Below are 1,786 nucleotides of genomic sequence, written 5' to 3' on the forward strand. Positions count from 1 at the left end.
GCTAATGAGGGAAACAGACACATAAGTAAATTAATATTATTTAATGTGAAAAGCCCTATGATAAATTATAGTAAAAAAACACTTCAAAAGCAGAAGCACTGAACAATCATTTAAATCCATGGGGAGTGGCAGTCAAGTTATATTTCATTATTTTATTTTTATTTTAATGAACATTCAATTTATTTTTCAACATTCTTTCCAGCATCAGATACAAGTTTATATAAAAAAGATCATATTGCTCTTTTTTTGTGGTACCTCAAAGGCAGTAAGGATGAAGCTTACTGCTTTAGGATGAAGCTGAACATCTCTTGCTCAGCTACTGGCTGCCAAAGGCTCATAGAAGTGGATGATGAACACAAACCTTATACCTTTTATAACAAGGGTATGGCCACAGAAGTTGCTGCTGATGCTCTGGATGAAAAATGGAAGGGTTACGTGGTCCAAATAAGTGGTGGCAATGACAAGCAAGGCTTCCCCATGAAGCAGGGTGTCTTGACCCCTGGTCATGTCCACCTGCTGCTGAGTAAGGGGCATTCCTGCTATCGACTAAGGAAAACTAGAGAAAGAAAGTGCAGATCTGTTTGGGGTTGCATTGTGGATGCCAATCTCAGAGTTCTCAATTTGGTTATTGTAAAAAAAAAGGGGGGGTGAGAAGGATATTCCTGGAGTCACTAATACTACTGTGCCTTGCCACCTGGGGCCCAAAATAATGAGAGGAATCTGCAAACTTTTCTAAAGAAGATGATGTCCACCAGTATGTTGTGAGAAAGCCCCTAAACTAAGAAGGCAAGAAACCTAGAACCAAAATGCCCAAGATTCAGCATCTTGTTTCTTCATGTGTCCTCCGACACAAACATCAGTGTATTGCTCTGAAGAAACAGCATACTAACAAAAATAAGGAAGGGGTTGCAGAATATGCTAAACTTTTTGGCAAAGAAAATGAAAGAAGCCAAGGAAAGATGCCAGGAACAGATTGTCAAGAGATGGAGGTGGTATCTGAGAGCTTCTACCTCTAAGCCTGAGTCCAGTCAAAAATGAGATTTTCTAAGAGTAACAAATAAATAAGATCAGACATCAAAAAGAAAAAAAAAGACCATATTACATATGCTCTTTCAGTAGAAACATGGTTCTATAAATAGCTTTTTCTTTATTTTCTATCATCCTCTTCCATTCATTCCAAGGCAACCATTGTTAATTAAATTCCATGCTTTTGTTTTTAAGGGACAGACTCTGCAGTGGGATGGGAATGCCAGATTGAAGACTGTGTGTACTGTCAAAGCAAAAACTGCACTGGACAAAGTTAATCGGATGCTGAAAACTTTATTCAAGGCTATTGCAATAGGGGAGACAGAACATAACTAAGTTATCTCAATTCTACTGAAACAAAGTGAGTTTTCAAGAGCTGGGATTAGACTAAAGAAATCACAGGCCATCTTTGTTGGCTAATTAGCTTTACCCAAAGGAAAAGTAAACAGTCTTCCTACTTTCCTGACAGGACACAGTTTTACAACTTGAAGCAAGGCATTCACTGAATTTAGGCTCCTACCACCCCCCAGACATTAGGGGATGAGGGTATTATCTTCCTAGATGAGTACATTTTAAAAGGATGGCTCCCAGGTCCTTGAGAAAGATAGGCCTGGGTTGTGAAACTGGCAAAAGACTTTTTAAAGGATTCACGTCTCAAAGGGATGCAGAAAGAATTTACAGTTACTAATTTTCTAAAGTAAATGCTCTAAGAGAGATTTTCTAAAGTAAATCCTCTCTAAGAGAGGAGGAACCTCAGTGG

General features: G+C 38.5%; 1 pseudogene; it reads left to right on the forward strand.

Moving 5' to 3' along the window:
- Nucleotides 1-291: 291 nt before the first annotated feature.
- On the forward strand, nt 292-1,038 carry LOC124502526 (40S ribosomal protein S6-like; annotated as a pseudogene).
- The last annotated feature ends 748 nt before the right edge of the window (nt 1,039-1,786 follow it).

The sequence above is a fragment of the Lynx rufus genome, unplaced genomic scaffold, assembly GCF_022079265.1.
Source record: "Lynx rufus isolate CCGP_SWC_20201006 ecotype Redwood Valley unplaced genomic scaffold, mLynRuf1.p SCAF_7, whole genome shotgun sequence".
NCBI lineage: Eukaryota > Metazoa > Chordata > Mammalia > Carnivora > Felidae > Lynx > Lynx rufus.